Below are 27,027 nucleotides of genomic sequence, written 5' to 3'. Positions count from 1 at the left end.
CACTCTTGAAAGTGACTGCCTCATATTAGCAGGGGCAAAGTGGCTGTATTCTATAGAAAAGAAGCCATCCACTAAACCCTCAGTTATCTCTTAGGGACACCTGGGGCCAAGGAGCAGGACAATCACTTTTACAAACGTTGAAAGCATGTTTCCCGGAACAGATATAATTCCACTACTGTAAACATTTAAACCCTTCCCTCAAGCAGCAGCCTCAACACTGACAATTTTATCTTCTGAAAAGAAACACTTTCTTATAATATAGAAGTTGGTAAACTTTTTCTGCAAAGGGGCAGATAGCAAATATTTTAGGCTTTGCAGAGCCATGTTGCAGCAATTCAATTCCGCAGCTGTAGCACAAAGGGAGCCATAGAACATAAAGAAGTGACTGCGTCTGTGTTGCAATGAAACGTTATTTATGGGCACTGAAATTTTCCCATATTTCACATAGTTTTCATTTGTCACCAAATATTATTCTGTTTTTGATCTTTTTTTCAGCCATTTTAAAAGTAAAAACCAATCTTATCTCATGAGCTGTATAAAAATGTGCAGCAGGGCTGCATTTGGCTTGCTGGCCCTAGCAATTTAATTCATTACTCTGGAATACTCAATTCCCTCCAATTCACAGTTTAAATCATCAGGTCACACAATTTCCCAGGAACAACTTGGCCAGTGGCAGTGGTTTCCTACTATCTATACTGGGACATCACCCCTCTCTGCTTTGTTAATTATTACATAATCTTTAAATATCAGTGTGAATTTCAATCCTTAGAAAAGCCTTTTAGGAGCTTTAATTGGAATTACATTACGTTTCTTCATAGTTTCCTGTACATTTTGGTACTTATCATTCGTGTTTACACCTTTAATTTGTGCAATCATGGGATTACTGTCTGTCTCTCTTGCAAGACCATAAGCCCCAGGAGAGCAGAAACCAGGTTCATTTCTCTATCTACTATATCCTTAGCTCTAGTGAAATCCCTGACACATAGCAGGGACCTCAAAAATCTTTAATGAATGAAAGAAATCTAGTTTTCTCTTGTTTGTTTTTGTTCTTGTTCTGAAGAGAAGCAGAGAATGTGAGAAAATGGCATTTTAAAAAAATCAGACTAACTGTGGAGGCAGTAGGAGAATTTCTTGCTAGGGGTTTAAAATGGAGGCAGCCAGAACTGAACTCTGAACTCAAACCTGGAGAAGAGTGTGAGAAGAGTGTGGAGAAGAGTTGTGGCAGACCATCACCTTCCATGTTCTGAAAGCTAGACCTCTATGCCTCTATTAATTATGCCATTTTTGCTCGCAATTCTCCTATTTCATTCTACTCATCACAGTTATAGTTATAGGTTTGTTTGTGTAATCATTTGATTACTCTCTGTCTTCCCTTCATGACTGGAGTGGTTATGTACATTTTGTTTAAAAATTGTCAAAATAAGAAGACTTTTAAGACAGATATAGAATTTGAAAACAACATTACATAAGACAAATAAGCTGGAAAATAAGTCCATTAGATTCATTTACTTGAAGCACAGTTTTTGGTCAAGTTAATTTTTCAGCTCTTAATTTTGGTCTTGCATTATTCAGATTAATCTAACTGTATCTGATGTTCTGACAGGCTTTAGACTCTCTCTATATACTTAACATATTATTTAAGGGTAATGCCAGAGAAAGGCTGAGAATGTATTCATTTATTCAACAAATTTGTATTAGAAAATGCAAGATTACAAAAATACAACCCTTGCCTGAAAGAAGCCAAATATGGGATACTCATATGACTTCCCTTCTCCATTCCTATCTCATCCTTTGCTTGCTCTTGATTCTTCAAATTGGCATTTGGTTTATGTCAAATCTGGACTAATCCAGGAAGCCAATGGCTTATGAACACATTTGCACTGGTTTCCAGCTCTCTCTCTGTGTCTGAGAAGTTAGCATAAGTGAGGGGTTATATTCGTCAGGGTTCTCTAGAAGGACAGAACTAATAGGATAGATGTGTATATAAAGGGGAGTTTATTGAGAAGTATTGACTCACACAATCACAAGGTGAAGTCTTACAATAGGTCATCTGCAAGTTGAGGAGCAAGGAAGCCAGTCCAAGTCCCCACACCTCAAAAGTAGGAAAGCCAACTGTGCAGCCTTCAGTCTGTGGTCGAAGGCTCGAGAGCCCCTGGCAAACCACTGTTGTAAGTCCAAGAGTTCAAAAGCTAAAGAACTTGAAGTCTGATATTCGAGGGCAGAAAGCATCCTGCATGGGAGAAAAACGAAGTCTGGAAGACTCAGCAAGCCTGCTCTTTCCACTTTCTTCTGCCTGCTTTATTCTAGCCACAGTAGCAGCTGATTAGAGTGTTCCTACCTAGATTGAGGCGGGGTCTGCCTCTCCCAGTCCACTAACTCAAATGTTAATCGCCTTTGGCAACACTCTCACATACACACGCAGGAACAATGCTTTGCATTCTTCAATCCAGTCAAGTTGACACTCGATATTAACAATCACAGGGATATTGTCTGTGCCTTGTGTTTTTCCATAGCCTGAGGATCTCCCTTCTCTGTTCCTGTATGGAAAGAGACCTAAGCGGTAAGATTTGGCTCCAAGTCCACACAAGGAATCGCTTGCTAGTAAGGGAAGGAAATCCAGAGAACACTGTGCTGGCAGTTGGAAACCCTAGTGCCTTCCCAGCTCAGCCACAAAGTCTCTATGTAGCCCTAGGCAAGTTGATTTTCTCTCTCTGAGTCTTAATTTCCCAAAAAAGAAAGAAAGAAAATGAAAAAACTAGAAAAATTATCTCTAAGATTTTTCTGAGGGCTCATATTCTCATATTCAACTTGTCACTGTATGCCTGTAGTTGGGAAACCATAATAAACATTAAAATCCATAATTCTTAGTTTAATGATCATTCTGTTTTGTGAAACTTAACTTTTCAATATTTAAACAAGATCAACCCCTGTTAAAGAGTCTTTGACTGAAAACAGCTGGAGGTTAAGAGGATCTAAGATGTGCAATGGCAATGATATTCTTTTAAAGGGGAAGAATCCTTTTGGGGGATATTTTTCTTTGAGTCAGCTCCAATCAGATAACAGATAGAGGGAGAGGACTTTTTAATTTAGGACAGCTACTATTTATTGAGCATCTATTAGATGCTAGGCACTGTCCTAATTGCTTCATATGTATTACCCCATTTAATCCTCTCTACAACGGTATCTTATTCAAACAGACAATTAGGAATTTGTTTCTAACAGGCAAGCACATAGCAGGATGCTTAGCATCAGGATGGAAGTGTGAAGGGAACAATTAAAAATGAATTCTTGGCTGGATGTGGTGGCTCATGCCTGTAGTCCCAGCACTTTAGAAGGCCGAGGCAGGAGGATCACTTGAGATCAGGATGACGTTCGAGACCACCCTGGCCAATATAGCGAAACCCCATCTCTACTAAAAATACAAAAATTAGCCAGCCAAGGTGGCTTGTGCCTGTAGTCCCAGCTACTCAAGAGGCTGAGGCAGGAGAATCGCTTAAACTCAGGAGGCAGAGGTTGCAGTGAGCCAAGATCGCGCCACTGCACTCCAGCCTGGGCAGCAGAGTGAGGCTAGGTCTCAAAAAAAAAATGCATTCTTATTAGTTCAGGGCTATGTAATGAAATGCTGGTGTTTATTTTATTCACCAACAACTTTCTAGCAGCCTTCCTAGTCTAAAAATAAGCCACTCACTATTCCATGTCACTGTAGCTTAAATCTCATGTTTATTAAATATGAGATTTAAAACAGAGTGGAGAAGAATGATGTGGGAAAGGCCGACTAAGGAGGGTAAGGCCTTAGTAAGTATGTGGAAAGGGGTATGTGTTTGGCCTCGACTTATTAGCCCAGGGGATGGTTCATGTAGTTATAACCACATGAGTAGTTTGGAAGGGTGGGTTGAAGGAAATCTGTAGGAGGACCTTATTTTACGATAAAGTCACTCTTTTTGTTTGCAGGAGAGGCAGAAGCCAGATATATAGTGGCATCTATAAGCAAAGGCAAGAGACATTGGTAGACAATGTGGGAAAGAGACAGGATGAAGACAGAGCTCAACATGGAGCAAGGTGGAGGTTGCCTCAGAATGAGGAAGCCCCAAGGATGTGTGCAGGAGAGAAAGCAAGTGGTGGAGGGAGGAAAGAAGGACAAAGGAAAGGAGAGGGAAGAGAGCAAGTGAGCATCCAACCATCTCTTTAGTTATTCTGCTTAGGTCTCTCACAGTTTCCTCATAATCAGTATCTCTTACCTTCTTGAAAAAGCATGTTCAACTTTATTTTATTTGAAACACTGACTTTATCACAGAATAAAATAGGATTGAGTTTGTTTTTATTCTGTCATAGAATTCTAGAATTCAAACTGTCAAATAGGTTTTGGTGTGTCTCTTTTCAAAATGTTTCTCAGGCACATTTGTGTTGTCCAGTCTCTACTACCACCTCCTTATTTAAACCACTATCATCTCTTGCTCAACTGCTTGAAAATCTTATAGTTGGCTTTCACATTTCTTATTCGCCTTCCAAAACTGTGATCTTGGAGTAACCTCAGTGATCTTTTGAGATGGGATTATAGCACACTCCTCCTTAAAATGCTTCAGTGAATTCCTATTGCCCTTTGAGCAAAATCTAAATTTTCTCCATCATATACAGTCAATCTCTGCCTGTTCAGCTCTGCTGTAGCCACATGAGCCTTCTTTCCATTCTTCAAGCTCCTGACTCCCTTTTTCTTGGACTCTTTGCACCTGCACTTCCTTTGGCCTGGAACAGCTTGCCTCCAGCTCTTTGTACACCAGTCCCTTCTCTTCCACTTGGTCTCATGTTAGGTGCTTCTTCCTGAATGATGCCCAACCCAACAAATTCTCAATCACTTTCCATAATGGCACCTTGCTAGTTCCTGCATGTGACTTGCACAGTTTGTAAGACTGCATTTATTTGTTTGCTTGCTTTTTAAGTTGTCTATTTCTCCTGTTAGACTGTGTACTCCATGAAGAAAGACTATCTTGGCTCTTTTAGTCACTGTTGTGTCCCTGAGGCTTAGCATGGTGTCTAGCACATTATTGTTGGCATGCAGTAAAGACTGGCTGAATGAATAAATAAAAGGAAGGAAGAAGATCATAGATCTAGACGTCTTAGATATTTTATATATGTATAAATGTGTAAATGTAAAATGTATAAATGTATGTATATATATACATGCACATACATATATATATATATATATATATATAGTATTATTAGGATTGATGAATAAGCTTTTTAATTAACAAAGAACCATAATTTTATAAGCTGTTTTAAACATACTCCTACAGGAAAGAAAGGGCAGAAGATATAATGTGAATACTTGAAATAGTGACATTCCTTTACTTTGTAAAATGATATTTTTAGTGCATTCATTTCGCTTCTAATTGTTGCTGCATTTATTTCAGTTCCCATGGGAACCTAGAGAAGGACTTTCCCTACATTCCCCACCTCTCTGGGCTTCAGCAAAGGAAAATGGACCTCAACGCAGTCTTCAAGAGCTGCTTCAAAATTTACTGTGCATCAAAGCACTGGTTGAAGGCTGGCTTCATGTCAGGGGCTGTGCTGGGGGTTATGGAGAAGGAGGTGAAGGAGATATGGTGCTTACCATAAAAGAGAGCTGCATGAATGAATTTTAGTACATTTAAATAAATGTGGTGGCGAGCTTTGCAGAGATTTTATGGAATTAAAGGAAGAAGTCAGGAAAGCTTTTAGAAACTGTAGAGGCAGTGCCTAAATTGTGTTTGAAATTTGTCCTGAGTCAGCAGATGAGAGAGGGCAGGGAAGAGCGGAAAGAAATCTAGGTTAATCATCTCCTATTTCAATTCAAAAGTGTAAAGAAGATTTAAAACACAAAAGGAAAAAAAAATGAGAGGAACTAAACTTCAGAAAAGTAAATTACACAGTCGTTCATTGCTTATGTCCATGTGGGAAGAATGGATGTGGGTCTAGCTAAAGAAAATTGAACTATGGAAGAAAAAATTTCCACACATTTGTCATTCTGGGTTTTTCCAAGTAAAAGGGGTCAAGTAGTCACCTTTGGGATACATTCAACAGTCCCATGTAAAAGATTTTCTTAGGTTGCAGGTGGGAATGATAGGGGAAGTCATACCAATCTGAAAGGGAGTAAGCTTGACCACGTGGCTGAGTGGCAGCTCCGAAACCAATAGGGATAATGATAATGCTGTCATCCATCTGGTTGGTCTAGCAATGGTGTTTTCATCAAAAGAGCACAGTCCAGCAATCTACAGCCATTTCAAAATAACCCAAATCTTTTGTAAGTATGTCTCAGCAAGAGGAAAGTTAAACATAATTACCAGGAACATTAAAAACCTCTAATTTCCTGTTTTTTTTTCCCACCTGCCTCTCCATCTTCAGGTGCTGTCTTCAGTTTCTCTGCCCTTCTCCTCAAATCCTCACATCCTTTTTATTACCCCATCATTTCCTCTTGACCTCAAATCCTGCAATCTCATGAATTATAAGGAGGAATTCCCCATTTAGATGGGGGAGGAGACTCAAAAGCTAATTATTTTAATTAGTCACGTTCTCATTAATAGAATCACTGGGACCCAATTCTGCTACAGACATAGAATCCTATAGTGTGAGAAGCAGAAGGAAATCGGTTATCTTAGGACAATGTTCTCACTTTACAGATTAGAGGTCTAAGGTCTAGAGAAAGGAGCCCAGAGTAGCTTCTCAGTGCCAGGACCATCTGATAAGTAAGGTGGTATGTTCCTACTTTAATAGCTAAATGCCCTTAAATGAGGCTCCGAACTTAACTTCCTGCTATGTAATTCTCATCCCAGAAGATTCTAGAGTGTCACAGTGGGATCACAACGCTACCTTAAAGATTTTCCTCGTGAAACTGGAATAGAATTTTTGTCTTCTATTTTTATGTTTGAAACATGTTAACAACATTTTTAAAAAATTGCCTTTCTTGGCATTTTTATTGATGTTTTCCCCCAACTACCCAAAATAATTAAATGCATAATAAGGAGCAAAATATATGGAATCATCCAAATGCTTGCTCTTGGTTATAATCTGCCAAATTAAAAACTTGTTTTTGCATAACTAAATCTGCAGGGAGTTTACAACAAATGATCATAATAATGAGGTGCCTGCCACTGAGCCTGGCGCTTTGCATGCATCCTCTTTCTTAAGCCTTGCAACATTCCTGTGAGTGAGGTAGCTCTGTTTTTACTTCACAAGAAACTGGAGATTGGGAGAGGTTAGGATTCAGGTCACATGGAAAATGGGGAGGTCAATGTCCAAGCCCAGGTATGGCAGAACTAAAGTCTGAGCCCTTAATCTCTGCATTACACTCATGAAATACATTGATTCAAAGGTGCGGTTATTTTATATCCTTATTCCCACAGACTATGTGTCATAGATGAACACAATGAGAAGGAATTGTTTTCACTGTTGTGTTCAGCTCTGAAAAGGATTTAATTTTGGTGAACTATTGCAAGGCTGTGAGGAAGTTTTTTGGAAAGCATGTCTGGGGTAGATCAACCTAAATTATCACCTGTGACGTTTTAATATCTTATCAATTATTGCCCTGCAATTCTATCTACTCATTCTCCCTTTCCGCCAGGGTGTGCATGCTCAGAATCTTTTTGAGTACTTGGAGCAACAGTTAAACTACTCCTTCCTTATCAGGTTACATGCTTCACTGTTTACACACATACACACACACACACACACACACACACTTGACCTCCTTTGCTTCACCATTCATTTCTAGTGTGTTTCAGGTTTAACTACTAGCATAAGACTGTCTTTACATTCTTTATTATTTTAATGATTGTGACAACTCTGATTGCCCATTAACTTTAAGTTACTGCTACAAATAAGACCAGAGTCACTGTTAATTAACTGGGATTTAGTCAGGAACACAAGTATAATGTAATTTCTCTTGCTCTCTCATAGGTCCATAGAGAGACCCAAGTGTTGATAGCAACCAACCATTCAAGGCAATATATGTCTGTAACTCCTTGGAGGACAATAATGCCTTAACCCAAAGATGGCTCCCTAGGGAAGGTGTCAGGCTTGGTGGTGGCCACCCATTCTCATGTCCTTAACAATGAAAATAGCTCCTTCATCTCCATTTCTAGCCCAGCTCTCTCACCCAAGGTCTCAGTGCTAAACTCTCAAGTTCCTGTAGGCATTATTTTTCAAATGTTCTTCAGCTGAAGCAAATTGAATGTTTTAAACTAAACTGAGTATTCTAGAACTATGCTGTTCAATGTGGTAGCCAACAACCACGTGTGGGTATTGAGCACAAGAAAAGCAGCTAGTCTGAATTTGAAATGTACTGTATGTGTGGCCACACTCAACCTCAAAGACTTAGTACAAGGAAAAGAGCACAAAATACCTCATTAGTGACTTTTATTGATTATGTGCTAAAATAATATTTTCTCTGTATAGAATTAAATAAAATACATTATTCTCCCTTGTTTCTTTTTACTTTATGTGTTTATTAGAAAATTTAAAATTACATATGTGGCATGCATATTTCTATTGACTAAAATATCAAAACTGGGAGAAACTATCTAATCCCACACCTTATTTTATGAATGAATAAGTGTTAATAACTAGTGCTTATTAAGTGAGTGTTCATGCCTAATCATGTGCCCTATCACCTTACCTCTACTATCTCATTTAATCTTTACTACAATCCTATGAGGTAGGTATCCTGGTTTCACCCACGTTAGAGAGGAAGTCTGTAGAGGTGAAGTAGTTTGTCCAGTGCTACACAGGTTGTAACTCAGACGCTTGGCACAGCATCAATTCCTGTGAATGATGGAATATACAAGTACTTCCCAAGACTTAGATGCCTGTGTATGGCTCCCTGGTTGTCTCTCGCTGAATCCACCTATCTCTGGTAGCCACAGTACCATGGACTTACTCTTCAACTATCCTAGCCCTCAATTCAGATTTCATTTTCTCTTTGAAATAAATATGTGTACAATTTAATGGAAAAGTGATTTCCCTGGAGTAGGGGCCTCTAAAATTATAGCAAAATCTATTGTCTTAGCTACAGAGGCAGAGGAAAGTAGCAAAATATGAAGCTCCATGATGGAAGGTAAGTTTTCATTCTGCCTAGAGCTGTATTTCTGTCCTGTTAACACATGCAGAACAGATATACACACACACATACACACACACACACACGTATCCCACAGAGCAAATCCCTCTTCCCAAACTCTTCAGATATTTATGGTGTAGTTACATCTTAGACTTGATTTTTAAAATTAGTGGAAAGGTTAAAATACCATATGGACAGAAATGATAATGTTAACACATTTCCTTATAAAGGACAACATTGGAAACCATTATATCATTTCAGAATAAACCCAACCCAGCCAACTTTTCTTTTCATCTTAGAATGGATTGTTGCCTCTTTAGCTGAGAACCACATGATATTGCTTCTTTGTATTTATGGAGAATGTTATATAAAAAGTGTATTACCTGAGACACTAAAATCACAGCACAGTGAGATGCTTGCTTTGGGAGGAGTACATGAAAACTGGGAAATAAAATTTGCTCCTCTCATATGCTAACTCTGGGGCATATAGTTACTGAATGATATAGATAATAGAATTTCTCCTAGTATTTGAATTATTTTCTCTGTGTTTTGACAAACATGTAAAATCAAACTTACGTAACTTAAGTGAAAATGCATGTTACTCCACTATGTATTCAACTTTCCAGTCCCTCTGGTAAACAATATTAGGTTCTTGTGGATCTATCATTTATGAGGGTTCTTAAGAAAGGAATATTAGTGATAGCAGGGTGTGAGCATTTGTCTTTAGTGAGCTTGAAGAATTCATGAATTTATTCATCACTTATTCTTAGAACAGTAACAGGGGTACCTTCTATGTGCCAGACGCTGTCCCAGGTGCTGAGACATTTGAGAGAAATGAAGAGATCAACCCTGTCTTTAAGCCACTCAGAAATGTTAGATGGTTTACTCATTTAAAAAAAATAAATGCTCAGGAGCATATGGGTATTGTCCCAATGAGTTAGGTAAATATTTTACATGTCATCTTGTTTTTATCATTATTACTATTATTATTAGAAAAAGAAGGAGAAATAGGCTTGAAGGAAACAGGAAGTTGAAAAAATATTTTGGAACCTCTTGATCTGGTGGGTCCTACTGCAGTACACAATGTAGGAAAGCGGAAATAAGTCTGAGCTTTGGAGAAAGTGTGAAATAGTTAGGTACTTGAGTGGAAAAAAGCTGGAGGCTAGAATGGCAATTATTGCTTTTTGTTTCGTAAAGCATCTCTATTTTAAACTGCATGGAACAAATGCAGACAAAAAGATCTAGTCTGTTAATAAACTAGTGTGACTCTGTTACTGCAATTCTACACTTTTGGCAATTTCAGTGTATGTCTCTCCAAAGTTTTAAAACCATTAATCTTATCCTGCTACCTCATTTTTTTAAGGCTATAAGCTCAAGAGCATCACATTTCCAGTTAATTTGCAATATAAATATTTGCCTTTCTGATTGCTTTTTGCTTTGTTTTTTCCTCCTAAGTTCATGACTTTTTTTTCCTCTGTTTTTAAAAGCTAATTGGCTAACTCATTTCAAAGACATCTCCTTGACTTTATATTCTTAATCTGGAATTTATTATACTTACTGTTGCCACAACGAGAGACACTATCTACATCACCTTTTACCTTCTTCCATTTTCCCTCTTCAAGGTACTTTATGACCCAGGCTGCCTTCGGGATCAGAAAGATACTCAAAGCTGTAAAGCCCACACAAAGCCAGGCTTTGTTATCACCTGAGTGTGTAGAAGGGCACTAGCCCTGAGTGTATGCCACCTCATACCCCTCTCACATGCTTCTGTGTTTTCCCTGCTTCACTTTCCTGGGTTCATTCCAAGATACAGAATGGAAGAAACCAGAGCTAAACTTGTGTGCCTGCAGCCCAGCTGTTATGCCTGGAGGTGAGTTGTTGTGAACCTATGCACACGTAAGTTTAGAGTATGTGGGATGCAGTCTCTGCTTTAGCAGATTTGGTCTCGGGCCACACCTGCAGCTCTGAACTCTGAGAATGTGGTGTTGGAAGACTGTGAGGTCTTCCAATTTGCTCTTGGAAACAACAGCCTGCTCCATTTTCCTTTGCTTTGAGCCCCATGTGGTCACATCCTCTACTTTGGTCTCTCCTCAACACAGCTCATGCCAACTGCTATTCCCAAGTAGCTGTGTTATTGAGGCCCAGGATTCTTTTTTCAATTAGAAAATATTTTGCAAACATTTTATAGAATGCATATTGTGCCTTTTCTTATTAAAAGTAAGACATATTTAATGTAGAGAATTTGGCAAATACTGAAAATTATAAATTTTAAAAAGTAGCATGGACTCTGATTCTACCCCTCAGAGACAACCACTGTTAACATTTTGTTAACTTTCTCATAGGTTTTTAATATAGAACCAGAGGAATTTCTACAGTAGGATGCTATTAAATGTGCTGTTAGGCATTCCACTTTTTCTCTTTGCAACATTTTGTGAACGTTTCCTCATTTTAAGTAGTCTATGTGACCACATTTAGATATGCTTATGTGTGTGTACATATACAGAAGGCAGTGATGTCTTCCATAATTTAGCATTGCATTAGGCAGAGACCCATCCAGTATTCCTACATAATATTACTCTCCCATTTGTGGCGCAGCTACCACAAACCATGTAGCTTTATGTTTTACTCCTTACTCTTCATGCCTAATTGTATTTTATTCATATTTTATTATTTACATCATTTTTTAAAATCTAGTAATACAGTGCTTGTAAGAAAAGACAAAAAGTAATCTGTCTATTTGCGACCTCCAGAAGAGAGATCTTTTTGTTTGAGTTCATCTATCAGGAATGTTTAATTTTGAAAAGTATAAAAAGTTAGCTGTATTGGTTAGAAGGAGGTTTATTGTATATAATGGAAAATACAAATTAATAGTAGCTTAAACACTTTATTATTAGTTTTCTCAGGTATCAGAAGCTGAAGATATATAGTCAATCTTTACTATTTAAGCTCTATCAGGGACAAAGGGTCTGGTAGTTTTCTTCTTCCTTATGACTTCCATTTTCAAGTTTTCGAAATGCCTGCTGTTGGAGCTCCTTATTCTACAGAACAGTAATGAATAAGGAATCAATATAAATATGGCATGCTCTAAGGAGGCTTCTTGGAAGTTCCATACAGCACATCCGCTTAAATTTCTCTGGCCAGAGCTCAGCCAAGGGCTGGGAAGTTACAAATATAGTCATTTACCACTGAATAAAATTGAGGTTTTACTATTCATGGAAAGACATCAAGAATATTGGGCAGGCAATCAGACAACGTATTGCTTCACATAACTGAATAGTTCAAGGGTTGTTTACAGCTTCGGGTACAGTTTGATCCCATTTATGACAACATAATCAGGACTTTGATTTCATTGTCTCAGAGTCTCTGGCTAATTCTCCTCATGTTGTTTTTACATCTAGACTGGCTCTCTCTTGGATGGCAGAGATGGCTTTAACATTTCATGATACATCATTCTTGTACCTCACTGTCCAAAGAAGTAGAGAAACGTTCTTTCTGAGACCTCTCACAGGAAGGCAAACATATTTTCTTCCCAGAATCCTAAGCAAAGGCTCTTTGTGTTTCAGTAGCAAAGCTGGATCACTTGCTTATGCCTGATTCAGTCATTATGAACAGGCGGATGGGATATACTGATTGGCTTAGCCCAATTAAAATTATCCCTAGCACTGGAAATGAGTTTAGCTTCCCTACAATACAGGTTGTCTGGGTGGGGGAGATGTGATTACTGCACATGAACATGGGCGTAGGTACTTAAAGAAACCAGTGTTCACTACAACTTTTCTGGAAATTACCTCCCTCTTTCTATGTAGTATGTTTACATAGATATGTCTTCATTTGTTGTTTAGCAAACTCCCAGTATTATTTCCTCTTCTAGTCACCTCTGCAAGTTTAAATAGCACAATTAAACTTTTATTTGAATTTTCATTCCATTAAACACAGGGGGTGGACATCTCTTGACTCTTATTTTGTATGATGAGGACATCAAAGTTTCTTTATCCACTCATCACAACTTCTCACCTCTACTTCCCAATTATTAATGCCAATTGTATCATTATTTTTATAATGTTGAGATTGACAAATATACATTCTATCCTGCTACATTCATCAAGTCGTTTCAAATATCCAGGTTCATTCTAAAAGTTTGACATTAGAAAACAACATTTAAATTTGTATGACATTATGAATGCTGTTCCTCCAGGTGATTACACTTTCCTTCTAGGTCATCAAAGACATAAGCCTGTGCCACTGAAGTTGAAAATGGCTTCTCTGATTCTAACCACCACAAATACCTTTACCATTTCTGGAAATTTTTCAGGATCTCAGTTAAACTGATTTACCCTTTTTATTTATTTAATTTTCTTTCCTTTAGAGACATCTCTTCCTTGGTCATCCAAGATGAATTAGACCAGGTCCTCCTGAGACCAGCAGCATGGCTATTTTTTATCCAAAAGGTAGATCTGGGGCTTAGAAAAGAATTCTGGGCTGGAGCACACAATTTGGGACTTGTTAGGATACAAATGATAATTAAGCAAGCCTTGTGGATGAAATAGTATGGGGTGTGCTGTAGAGAGTGAAAGGAGAAGGGGAGGGCTTTGATATTTAAATGCTAGCCAGAGAAGGAGCTTTTCAAATCTTAGCATCAGAGAATCAACAAGTTTGGGGAGTAGCAGAAGTGATGTTGAATCTCACACCTGGAACAGGGGTTCTTGCTTCAGCATTCCTGGCAGATGGCACCTAGCCTGTACTTTGGTACCTGCGGTGCTGGACAGCCCCAAATGTTGAAACAGTTTTACACTAAGCTGAATTCTTTCTCTGTAATATCCTGGCCCCTATTCCACCTTCTCATGCATCAGAAATCTGGCCTGATTGTATTGTTTCCCTCTGCATAATAGTGGTCCAAATAGTCTGAGATACTTAAGTGCTCAATACTTTTGATGCAATCAACTATTAATGTCATTTTTACATTGTTGTTACTATTAACAACATTTTATTTCATAGTTGCTTGTGGCAAAAGTTTTAATGTCAGACAGCTTGAATTCCAATCTTGGCTCCACTCCTTTCTAGCCATGTTTTCTCAATATCAAGTTTCTTAGTCTTTCTGTGCTTTGTTTCATTTTCCTTTGTAAAATGGTAATAGTAATGGAATCTCCTTCATAGACTTGCTATAAGTCTCAACTGAGAAAATGCATATAAAATGCTTAGTACAGTGACTAGCAAATAGTACGTGCTCAATAAGTGTTTGTTATGTAATAATAAAATAATGACAGTAATAATAATAACAGTAATAATGAGCTCCATTTACTGCCTATGCTTAATTAATGATCTCAGTGAGGTTAAATTGTCTGGGTCCAACTTCATCTCCTCTACTTGGCTTGGAGTGCTTTGAAAAGTAGAGTCCTATCTTCTCATTCATTACACAGGGGCTACCACATAGAAAATGATTAAAATGTTTATGGAACAAATACTTGTCAACCCCCTAGACAACCTGGTTGCCCTTTATTTAACATTGAATGATAGTTCTGATTGTCCACTAACCATCTTATTATTATCTGTAGGAGACCCCAAAGGGATCCACCTGTACCCAAAAATGCGAATATGTCAGCCACATTCACCTCGTCCCTCTTTTCCCTGACTATCTCCACTGCCTGCAATGCTGCCTGAAGATGAATCACTGTTGCCCTGCCCTTCATGAGAGCACCGGTGTCTGTGCCAAGGAGGCTAGCTAGCAATGACATGAAGACCTGTCTCTCTAGGCCCTAGGAAAGGGCCTCCTCCCTCAGTCTAACCCTGCTTTATTAATTGGACCCAGAACATAGCATCTTGTCTTGTGCCCAAACCCCTCTTGAACACTCCTATTGATTGTTGCTTCTAACACCTTCTCTTTAGAGCTAAGACCAGTCTAAGGGATCTTATGGAGCCAGAGGCCATTCCCTAACTCCTACTTTTCTTCCCACTGTAGCCCCTTCCTCCTCAGAGCTTCCTTTCCTAGTTACAAGAAAAGAGCTTCTAGGTGTATGAATGGGACCATCTTATTATTATCAGTAGGAGACCCCAAATGGATCCACCTGTACCCACAAATGCAAATATGTCAGCCACACTCACCTTGTTTCTCTTTTCTCCAATGAGAAGGGGTGGGGCAATAGACAGTATGGAAGGGAAGGCATGATGGACAATAAGAAGCAGAGACTCATTCAAAGATGCCCTATTAATATGCTATTTAAAATGTATCTCTAAGTACACTTGTCTGAGTTAAATTTTACTTTTGCTGTATTCCGAACATGGCAATGGTTTCACAACTCCATAACTTTGTCAAAATTCACAGAACTGTACACCGAAACCAGCATATTTTACTACATATACAGCTAAAAATAAACTGTAAAATTTATTTTTGTCAGGATTTTCCCAGTACTTCATACACTTGATGTCTGTTTCATTGTTTTGGTTGTCCTTGCCCGAAAGAGCTGACTCGGAAGACTGTTTTCTAGATTTCCTTTCCAGTAACCTAAGTGTTCATTTATTTGATTTTTATTCATAATAAAACATGAATTAGTTAACTGCAATCTCAAACATAAATAGATTAAACCAAACAATACCGGGAAGACTAGAGAACAAAGACCAGCTAGCACAGAAAGGGGCCAGGAGGCTCTTATCTGGACTGCGATAACTCCGCTTCACCACCGTTTATCTGCCTCTATTCTCTGCTGCTTCAACAGTCGGCTTTTCTGTGTTCACACAGCAGGTTAATACGGACTTTGCCGGATAGTAAGTGATTAAGAATGCCCTATCTTGAATTGATGTGGTTTTGCGCTCTCTTGCTCAATTCTGTTAATTCTTTTTGAACTAGGCTGACTTCTGGGCAGCTGTTTCCCAGTTAGAGGCAGTCTGAAGTCTCTCTCCTCCTTCTCTGGCTCCACATTCATTTTTAAGCTACAGACATATGATGTCACTGTGTCTGAACACCTGTTCTGCTTTACAACCCCTCTTGCACATGAGTCAACTTCTTCCCAAGCCATCTCCTCTCATAAAATTGAGTGATCATCCTTTACTCCACATGAAATTGGTTTCCTTTGACCTCCAAAGATCCTTGGTTCCTGGGTAACTGTGACCCCTCTGGAGAGGACAGATGCTTAAGGGAAAATCCAACTGTCCCTGTATTCATGTTTTCACCCATTCACCTCTTACCAAGTGAGTGTCCACCCTAAGCCAGGTTCTCATGAAGTGCATTATCTCTTACTTCCAGCAGATTACATTTTAGTGAGGGAGGCAGGGTGAGTGAAAAACACAACAATAAGTTAGTTTCAGAGTGAGATAAGGGCTATGAATGACATCAACAGAGGCTTGGGACAGAAAATAATGGGGTAAGGGATAAGTGGTTCAGAGAAACCTGGACCTGTAAAAACCCATAAAAAGAGATATTTATCAGCTGGGTGCAGTGGCTCACGCCTGTAATCCCAGCACTTTGGGAGGCTGAGGTGGATGGATCACAAGTTCTGGAGTTCAAGACCAGCCTGGCCAATCTGGTGAAATCCCGTCTCTACTAAAAATACAAAAAAATAGCTGGGTGTGGTGGTGTGCACCTGTAGTCCCAGCTGCTTGGGAGGCTGAGGCAGGAAAATTGCTTGGACCCAGGAGGCTGAGGTTACAGTGAGTCGAGATCACACCACTGCACTCCAGCCTGGGTGACAGAGCAAGACTCTGTCTCAAAAAAATACCAAAAAAGATATTAAGATATTTATGCTGAAACAGAGGAGAAAGCATTTCAGTTCTGGGAAACTGTAAATGTGAAGATCCTGAGACAAGAAAGAGCTGTGTGAAAACCTAAAGCCCACTATAGTTTCAGCACAGCAGGTGAGGAGAGAGCTGTGAACTGAGATGGGAGAGGAAGCAGTTTCCAGAACCTGAGCTTCCTGGAAGCCGAGTAGAAAGGTCGGAGCCACAAGACCCGCTCATGAGTCTGACGTGGGTTTGGGAGAGTGGGAGGTAATCATACACTTCAGAACATACAACAAAATAAGGATAAACATGGCCCTCTGCTGTAGATTTGACTCTTACAAACAACTAATTGCAAAGGTTTTTCCATTTCCAACTTTATTTGGAGGAGGTCTTGTTAGAAGTTCCTTCCTGACATAGCATGATTGTCTATAAGGTAAACTGAGATGCCTGTGAATGACCCACATGCCTCTCTATGACACAGTGTCTTGCTCTGGGATCTTATTTACTCTGTCAAGTTTATTAAAATAAAGCCAGTCACCCTGGCTTTATTATGGGAAAGGTATTCACAGTTTGGTTTCCATGCCTTTGCAGCCGCATTAAAACTCTTTGTATAACTGTTTAAATTTTTAGCAGCTCTTAAGTGGATGGAAGGTATGCAGTTTCAAGTTTGTGAATTTAAGAGAAGCATTGATTTATTTTAGCAATTTAAATTTGGAATTTAATTTCCATCTTCCTTGTTCCTTTCTCTTTGTTCTTTACCTATTTTTTTCTCTCTCTCTCTCTTTTTCTCTCTCACACACACATACACCCCACACACAGGACTTCTCTGTAGCTTAGGAACTCTAAATAAAATAGGTTTAAAACAATCTTTGAAACTTTTAAGATAATCTCCATGGTGTGGTGCTGATGACACACTCCAGGCCGTTTGGCAAGCTGCTGTGTAGTAAGTACATAGCAGGATATTTGTACCAGTTAAGCAAAGTATCGTATGGACAACCAGAACAGAAACAAATAGAATTTATTTCTGTAGACTAGAAGAAATTAGCAATTGAAAACCTTAACATGTTCAAGTTTACAAGTGAAATAATAGAATCAAAGAACTCCATCTCTTTGAGTGGTGTTTCTCCATCTCTGAGTGGTAGCTCCACTGAGCTGGTTGTACTGGAGGGTCTCTGGGAGGGAAGCTGAGCCTGCGGCCTGAGCAGCACAAGTCTGGCACATTACAGAGACAGTGACTTGTAGCGGGCATTTAGGCTGCCAGCTTCCATGTTACCTTCCTAGCAGCATCCTCAATTTAATGGAAAAATATATTGCCCATAGCGTGTAGTCACAGTGGTGGGACCAGGGCATCTCCCTCCTATGCTCTGATTCAGAACAAGGGAAAAAAAGACACAGAGCTAACCTTGGCCATCCAGTGTATTTTGCAGGGACTCTGAACTTGGGAGAGTGCCCCACCCCAGGATGGAAAACTCATGGAAGCCATTCACTATGTCAGGAGTGATGCTGTGGTGTCTTGGTTAAGTTTATCTGTGAACCAGTTGCTGTGCTTTCTGCTTTTTGGTTCTCCGGAGCTCTCCTGGTGCCTGCTTCTCCAAGCCTGCTTCCTGGTATCTCAGTGGTTCTGTGAGTTTCTCATATTATTCCAATCATTTTCTTTTGTTTAAGGTAGCTAGAGTCTGTTTCTGTTGTTTACTCTCAAAGGTTTTAATTGAGATGGCATAATAAATGTTCCTAGGGTGAATAAATTAACACAATAAAGATATACCCAGATTATGTTTCAAGTCTTTTATGACTTTTCCTTTCTTTCATCATAATCAGAGAATTGAACTGCATCTGTAGATGAATTTTCTTGAAGCTTGGATAAATATGAAAGTTTTATATGATGCCTTTTAGAGGAAAAACTGTTTTCTAAAATCGTTGAAACATTTAAATATATGGTTATTGTATGATAGTTAGAAAATTCAGACAAGCATAAAAAGAATATAAGCATACATACAAACATCTTATTATATAATAAATATCAACTGAAAAAATCATGTTTAATCCCTGAGCATATCTCATGGGAGGGATAATATAGTTTATGTGGTGAATCCCTCATGAATAAACATTTGCGTTCTCTCCAAGTATTCGCTCTTATAAAAGGTCCTGCAGTGAACATTCTTTCAGGTAAATCCTTGTATGCATAAGCTTATTACCCTTAGGATACATTTCAAGAAATAGAATTGTTGGACCAAAGACTGCATGTTTATAATGCTTTTACTCACAAAAATTGCCCTTAAAAAAGTTGATTTAAAAAAATGAATAGCCTTTTTTTGTAGCTCTTCCTCAGCAAAAACAAAACAAACAAACAAAAACAAAGAATGGTCTGTGTTTGAAGGTATGCATCAAGGCAGCCCCATTTAAAACCACATTGCATTAACTAAGGTGCTTCAATTGATCAGCCCAACTAAATAGACACAGATGGTGCAAGAAAAATGTATGAATATCCCTGTCTGTTTAATACTACCAGACATTATACCTGCTCTCTTCATTCATATATTTAAAGCTAATTTATAGAGTCCCTACTGTGTGCCTGGCATGGTTTGAGGTGCTGGGAGCGTGTGAAAGGAGGGAAGATCTAGTTTCCAGCTTTGAGGCATTCACAATCCAGTGAGCCATGCAGACCCAGAAATAACTCGCAAACAAGAGTGTGGTGGCCACTGTCATAGGGGAGGCATAAACACAGCATTCTGAGAGCAGCAAGCCAGAAGCAGTTTCAACTTGTGTGTTTAAAGACTTCTTGTTTCCTTCTCTCTCATTAGAAAGCACTATTTAAAATGAGAATGTGAGATACACCTTGAGAAATACAAACAGAGAGTTCTGCGGAAGTAAAGAAGGGACAGATCAAGAGCAACTCCAGGGAGTCCATGGGCATTGGCGAGTGGTAGGACTGGCTTCATGTGGAGGGGCATTCCAGAAGAGAGGGCATTGTGAGCACCGGTACAGAGCAGAAAAGAAAAGAATGCGTTTGGAGTACACGCTGCTTGAAATAGAAGGTCTGGGTATAGTAAGGTGGCTGAAAGTCTGGGCTACCTGTACTGACGTTAATAACAAGATAAAGCATCTATGTGTAACTCCATGTGTAAAAGAGAAGCATTGTATTAGTTACCTGTCACTGCTGTAATGAATTACCACTTGGTGGCTTAAAACAACACAAATTCATTATCTTACAATTCTCTAGATCGGAAATCTGACATCTATCTCACTGTGCTAATATCATGGTGTCTGTGGAGCTGCCTTTTTTTCTGGAGGCTTTAGGGGAGACTGTGTCTCCTTGTCTTCCCCAGCTCCTAGAGACCATCTGCATTCCTTGGTTCACGGTCCCTTCTTCTGTCTTCAAAGCCAGTGACAGCTGGTTGAGTACTTCTCTTGTCCCCTCACTCTGGCCTCCTCTTTTACCTCTCTTTTTTACTTTTAAGAATATTTTTGGGCCAGGCGCGGTGGCTCACGCCTGTAATCCCAGCACTTTAGGAGGCCGAGGCAGGTGGATCACGAGGTCAAGAGATCGAGACCATCCTGGTCAACATGGTGAAACCCCGTCTCTACTAAAAATACAAAAAATTAGCTGGGCATGGTGGTGCGTGCCTGTAATCCCAGCTACTCAGGAGGCTGAGGCAGGAGAATTGCCTGAACCCAGGAGGCAGAGGTTGTGGTGAGCTGAGATCGCGCCATTGCACTCCAGCCTGGGTAACAAGAGGGAAACTCCGTCTCAAAAAAAAAAAAGGAAAAAGAATATTTTTAAGGGCCCACTTGTATAATACACAATAATCTTCCCATCTCAAAATCCTTAATCACATCTGCAACGTCCCTTTTGCCGTGCAAGGTAACATAATCACAGTTCTAGGGATTAGGACATGGATATCTTTGGGGAGCTGCTTTCTACCTTCCATGGGCATTAGGGTTTTAGAGTAATGAGTGACACTGTTGGGAATCTGTCTGCCTGAGGAAGACCATGCTGACATCAATGAAGAGGTCAGACTGGAGGAGGAGAAGACCAGTTAGAAAATCTTTGATGATTACCAAAAAATATATAATTAGGCCCAGTGGAAATAAGAAGGAAGGGACAGATGCAAATAACAGAGTGGGAATAGATTCCCCAGGAATTGGCAAATGTTTGAGTAGAGAGTGGGGAGAAGGGGAACAGAGGTGGAGGTGTCAAAGATGATTCAGGCTTTGAGCATCCATGAGTGAGGATAATGGCGTCATTAACTGAGGTGTTTGGTTTAGGGAAGTGGAGTAGTGCTAAATTCAAGTTTAGATCTTATTGTCGTTAGAGAAATAATCTACTGCTCCTCTACTTTTAAATTTTTCATAGGGGATATGCGATAAATACATATTCAAGACATACATGCCAGGGAGAGAACTAATAGGTGGAAATGCCTGAGAGATATTGAGACAAAAACTCGGCACAAAGATAGTGAAGAAGAGATACATAGAATGGGGACGCAGATGGGAGGAGAAGGAAAGAGGAGAGAAAAAAGTGTAAGAGTAAGATGCGGAAGAAATATAGACCATGAGGATGATGGAAGGACCTAACGAAATAGAGGGAAAATGAGAGATAAGGAATATCAACAGAGAGAAACTAAGAAAGGGATCAACTCAGAGGTTTCTAGCATGAATACGTTGGCCAATTTAAATTTCCAGTTCACTTGAGATGTGCTCACAATTGTAAGCTAATAATTTTTAAGTTTGTCTTGGCAGATTTATTTACTTTCACAAGTTAATCACTGTCCACAGCTCCTCTGTCTTGTTTAGGTTCCAGAACGCCTCAGTGACCCTTGAGGCGGTGAATTATTCACCCAGTAGCCCCTTTGGCTCCCTGCCTGCCTCTGTGACAGAAGGTTCTGCTCTCCCCCGTCCTTCCCAACATGCCTAGTCTAACTCTTGAATTATTTTATCCTTGGAATTTGAGGCCTTTGTCACATGTGTTGAGGAAAAATGTTTTTCACTCTGTCACAGTCCTTTACAGATGACGCGACTCACTAAGCAACACACCAGCACCACACAGGTGTGAGTTTACGCCCGTGTTACAGATGGGAAGATTGAGGCTTGACTCTTGTTTAATAACATGCTCAAGGTCACAGATCGTGAAAGCTGGGAAGAACAGGCTAAGACAGCAAATAGTGGGCTAACAGTTTGGGCAGGATCATTTAGGAAGACGTCAGGCAAATGGAATCATCGCCTCCGGAAAACTTGAGTATTATAGCCAAGGTGCTACGAAGCTCACTCTGAACCCTCCTCCCAAACTAACCCTGCGCTGGCAGAGACAGAGGCATAAGAAGGAAGTAAACTATACAGGGGTAGGATTTCCCCTGGCACAGACACCACAAACGCTTTCATATTTATTGTCTTTGAATAGAGGAAGCGGGCACTGAGAGAGGCTGACCAACTTGTCCAAGGTCACCCAGGAGCCTGCAGTGAGCCCAGGGCTCCCTCCTGCCCTCCATCAGATGGGCAGCGTTCAGGCCAGGGAGGGCGCGTGCTGACCAGCCCGTAGCGGGTGAGATCGCTCCAGCCCGCCTCTGCGCCCACTCCCCTGTGCGCCCTGCTGCCAGAACGGCACTCCCACTGTCCCTGGCGCCCAGTGGGGGCGGCAGCGTGGACCGCCGGGGCTGGGGGCTTGTTGAGCCCGCGGAATTCGGCTCGGTCGGGGAGAAGGACGATGCGCGGCGAGCTCAGGTGATCCGGGGCTGGGGTCCTGCGCCCGCAGCCCCTGGCCCGCGCCTCGCGCCCGCTGGCTCCCCAGCGCGGGGGCTGGAGCCCGCACCCGAGGGGGCGGCGGGGAGAGCGCAGGCAGCGGCTGGGAGCGCAGCGGCAGCGGCGGCGGCAGAAGCTCGGCTCCGCGGCTGGGGGTGGCCGCTCGGATCTGCCAGGGCGCCTCGCTCCCTCGCCTCCGGCAGCGGGTATGTGCAGCAAGTGCGCCGGGGGTCGGGACCGCAGGAGCCCACAGGTGCCAGCGGGAACGCGGCGGGGGCGGGGCAGCCTGACAGGGTCGGGGGCTTGGGGGTTCTGGACTCAGGAGACGGCTTTGCGGCAGGGTGGGCTGCGTGCGTGGCGGCTCAGGGTGTAGGTGGGCTGGCTGGTTGTATACGACGTGTTTCCAGCGTGGGTCCACTGTAGGCTTGGGGCTGGTGCTTTGCACTTGTGTATGTAAGTACTTGTGAAACTGCATGCGTGCTCACTGACTATACAAGGAAGGTTGTGTATGGAAAGATTTGTGTTTGTGCCTGTGTGTAAGAAAGAGCATAGACTGTGCATCCATAGCCAAGTGTGTAACTGAATGTGTGTGTGAACTCTATGACTGGTCCTTGATGTACAGAGCAGAGAGTGTGCTCTGTGTGTGTGTGTGTGAGAGAGAGAGGAGAGAGAAAAGAGTGTGTGTCTTGGGTGTCCACCGGGGTGTGTGTACGTGGCATGAGTGTGTGGGTACGCTGTGCTACATAAAACCTTGGCGGTCACTGCTGGTACTCACAACCATCCTGCAGTTGCCTTTCACAGAATCCCAATCCCAATTTCAGATGCATTTCCTCACAGCTTGCTACCCTGTGTGGCCCTGTGCTGTTAGTTGCCTTTGGGAGAAGAGGCTGTTGATACAAGGACGTGGCAGCTGGCAGAGGTGAAAAAGTGGTAGGCATGAGCTTGTCTTCCTAGAGTTCAATGTTAAGAGAAAATCTTGGCTTGATTTCCATTTGGTCCAATCAAATGAAGAAACGGAATGTTTCTTAGGGTATAGGTTTGGCATGAACCAAAGGTGACTTTTGTTGGAAAGACACTGATTCAAGTTTGCCCTCCCTGTCTTCTATTGCTGGGATGGATTCTGGGGGCCTTAAAACTGTAGGTGACTGTGGTGGGCAGTAGTGGATATTTACTCTGTCCCCTGAGTGAAACTTCAGCATCAGTGACCAAGGGAGATGTTGCTACGTGCTCCTGGTGAGCCAGATTGTGAAGGAAAAGGACGTGGGTGATGGACGCGGTGCCCTGAAAACAAGAAAAAGTCAGGGCAGGGATGAGACCAGCAGAGTTCTGAAGAGCAGCTCTCACCTAGGAAATATACAAGTGTCAGGAAAAAAATTAGTAAAAAGTAAAGAGGTTTTGCAGCATTAGCAAGTGATTTCTTAATCATGTTTATTTTCCTCATGCATTTTCATCTTAAATTCTCTCTTACGTTTGCATCATTCCCTTCTATGGGAAATAGCCTTATTATAATTATTATTACAGAGGAGAGCCACAGTCATTATTTAAATGCCAGGAGAACTGTAGCCCACTGAAGCTAGCAGGAGCTTCAGGGAGTGTTTAGTCCAGCTCATATGGAGCAGAAGGAGGCCTGAGGTCCCAGAGGACAGTCATGTCTCTGGTTCCTCTGAGTTATCTGGATTTCAGTCCTGATGCTGTTCCTTCTAGGGCCACCGCGTCCTTGTAGCTAACAAATCAAATGTGTAGTATTTCACCCTGCTCTTCCGGGCCTCCCTTATTCTATTCATCTCCTCATCTCCTCCCCCAGCTTCACAGACTAAAGGACAGCACCTGAAACCCAACATAAGCATCCTGCTACCCCAAACCGGCTCCTGACTTTTCTGCCTGTTATAGAACACCACCATCCTCTACATCACCCAGTCTGGGAACTGAAGTCACCTTTGTATTTCTCCTCTTCCTTCATCAGTAGCTGCCATCGTTTTCATCAACAGGCAGGTTTTATCTGTTTTCTCTCAATACCTCTTAAATCTATTCTGTTTTTCATTCCCACTGCCACTACCTTACCAAGTAAGACCTTTATTTGGGAGTTTCTGGAGATAGGAACAGATATAGACTGTGATCAGTGAAAAAATGCAAAGCAAATACTTGAAGTCAACACCCTTGATATTATCACTGTCTGACTAACAAGTAAAATCAGGTTTTTGGAAGAATCTGGATGATGGCTGTGGCATCATTATGTGACATAGATCATTAGTTTGCTTTTCTAAGTTTTGGTTTCTTCACCTGTGAAATGTGATTAATGATTTCAGCAAGAATCTAGTCACTAGATCATTTCCAAGGATTCTCTCAATGCTAGAATTCTCTGATTGCCATTGATATTCTTGGTTTTAGCAAGAAACATTTCATCTAATTTTTTATGGTTACCTTCTGATACTTAACCGGTCAATTTGTTGATATGAAAATTCAATTTGTTGTTAGGAAAAGCAAACTGGCAAAGAGGGAAAGAGTGAAATACACTCTTGACTTCAGTTTGAGGTTGAAGCAAAACTGCATACATCAAGCCTTAGAGTTGGAAGAGTTTTAGAGGTTACCCATTCTCACCTCCCATCAAGTGCCAGAATCTCCCATATCATTGCTTTTTGAATATTGAAAAATGTGTCCAGCCTTATTAAGGTAACTTCACACCATGTAGTAATTCAAGATTTCTTGGCACTATTGGAATTTTGAGGTGGATCATTCGTTGTTGTGAGGACTGTGCTCTGCATCGTAGAATGTTCAGCAGCATCTCTGGTATTTATTAGATGCCAGTAGCAACCCCTACTTGTGACAACCAGAGATGTCTCTAGGCATTGCTAAATGTCCTGTGAGGGTGGGTGGGAAAGCACCCCTCCTTCCACCAGTTCAGCTGAAAACCACTGCTGTAATTCCAGCACGAGTCTTGTAACCTTGCACAGAAACATCTTACAACAAAGTTTTTAAATAAATAGATGAATTGCTGTGTTGCTAGCTGCCTTCCCACTCCCTTCCAACTTTATCACCCTCACACATTTACCTTTATCCCTCCCGGTTTTCACTGCCTTGTTGCTATGCCTGGAAATGCTCAACACGCTGCTGAAGGCTGAGGAGCATTTGGGAGGCAATATAATAATAATCTTAATAGCTCACATTAATCTAGACCTTGATATGTGCCAGACACTGTTCTAAATGCTTAATGAAAATGATCTTATTTAATCTTCATTAAGAATCCTATGAAAGAGATACTTCTGTTACTCTCATTTTAGCAATGAGGTAACTCAAACAGAGAGGTAAAATAATGTACCCATGTTCTCTCAGCTATGGAGTAGTGAAGCTGGGGTGGGATCATGTGTTGTCTGATTCCAGAGTCCGTGCTCTGAACCTCCATGCTATAACGCCTTGCATGAATGGGATCTTGGTGTTACAGGGTGGAAAAGAGCTTAGATATCCCCAAGCCCAGTTGTAGATCCAAGTCTGCCTTTAGAAAACAGGAGAGACTATGAGTTTGTGAGTTGTGTTCAGCTGAAATGTGATTTCTCTCATTTTTATTTCTTCACACCCTCTCTCTTATTCAGAAATAGCTCAAAGGCATATGTAGAGTGAGAGGGGTGGTGGCAGGGTTGGGTAATAGAAAAGTGGGAAGGTGCAGGGGAAAGGAGGGATGGAGAAAGGAACAATGTATGATACCTTTATTTCTCCATTAACTTCTCCTTACCATCAATCTAAACTTTAGATATTTCTTCTCTTGTCAGAATTAAAGTTGCCGTATTTTAAATCAACTCTCTCATTACACTTCTTGATTTGCCCTTTGATTCTTTCATTCTGCATGCTGTTGACTTTTTATACTATTAAGGCAGTAGAAAGTGGTATACATTTTAACAATGGTAAATACAATGTAAATGGCTATCAAATAGACTTATTCATAGGGCTAGCCTTAAATATAGTCAGAGTAAGGATGACTGCCAATTACCAATTACTAATATGCTTGCAAATCTAAGGCATGTCTAAGAAGGTTGACTAGTTTTTTAAGACCCTATATCAACAAATTCACCAGTTTGGTAATTGCCAGTGAATAAATGATAGAACACTGGCTTTACCAGCCTCATGATTGGGTTAAGATAGTAGTTCTCAAACTTTCATGAGCAACAGAATAATTGAATTATTTGTAACACAAAGGATAAATGCCTGAGGGGATGAACACCCCATTTTACATGATCATGAAGTGATTATTACACATTGCATACCTGTATCAAAACATCTCATGTACCTTATGTACCCACAAAAATTATATATTAAAAAATATTTACAAAACATAGATTGCTGGTAGGTTGAGGTCTGAGAATTTAAATTTCTAATAAGATCACAGGTGATAATGTTGCTGCTGGTCCTGAGACCACTATTTGAGAACCACTGGGTTAAGACCTAAAGAATGAAAATGAAACTCAAAATCCAGCCACCTGGATTTTTAGAATGAAAAT

At 40.6% G+C, this 27,027-nt stretch overlaps 1 protein-coding gene across 1 annotated transcript in view; it reads left to right on the top strand.

Moving 5' to 3' along the window:
• The first annotated feature begins 22,288 nt into the window (after nt 1-22,288).
• The window catches only part of HTR4 (5-hydroxytryptamine receptor 4), a 196,735-nt gene continuing 191,996 nt past the window's right edge, over nt 22,289-27,027 (top strand). Inside the window, exon 1 of the mRNA XM_012455135.2 lies at nt 22,289-22,743. The gene's annotated coding sequence lies outside the window, so the exon portion shown is untranslated. The remainder of the gene's footprint in view (nt 22,744-27,027) is intronic.

Source organism: Aotus nancymaae, unplaced genomic scaffold, assembly GCF_030222135.1.
Source record: "Aotus nancymaae isolate 86718 unplaced genomic scaffold, 86718_ANA_hifiasm-v0.15.2.pri h1tg000064l_1, whole genome shotgun sequence".
In the NCBI taxonomy this organism is placed as follows: Eukaryota; Metazoa; Chordata; class Mammalia; order Primates; family Aotidae; genus Aotus; species Aotus nancymaae.
Note: the sequence above shows the minus strand (reverse complement) of the source record. Positions and strands in the feature narration are given on the sequence as shown.